A 311-nucleotide genomic window follows, 5' to 3' on the forward strand; every position below is an offset into this window, starting at 1 on the left:
TATTGGTATAACTTATGACTACTAAATAAAACATAATTATTAGATTTAAAAAATGAAAAAAGAAATTGATATAAAATTTTTATTTAAATCAAAATGAAAAAAGAAAAAATAACAAAAAAATAATTAGTCCAAATGTGTTAATAAAAAAAAATACATAAAAAAAATCCAAAATCAGAATTTTTCAACAAGATCTATTTTAATAAAGAATTTAAAAAGAAAATGAAACTGGAAAATTTATAAAATCATTCAAAAAAAAATGAAAATCAATTTGAAAATGTAAAATCTTCTACGTGGCCTATGGTTATCAACGA

The sequence above is a fragment of the Lottia gigantea genome, assembly GCF_000327385.1.
Source record: "Lottia gigantea unplaced genomic scaffold LOTGIsca_41, whole genome shotgun sequence".
In the NCBI taxonomy this organism is placed as follows: domain Eukaryota; kingdom Metazoa; phylum Mollusca; class Gastropoda; family Lottiidae; genus Lottia; species Lottia gigantea.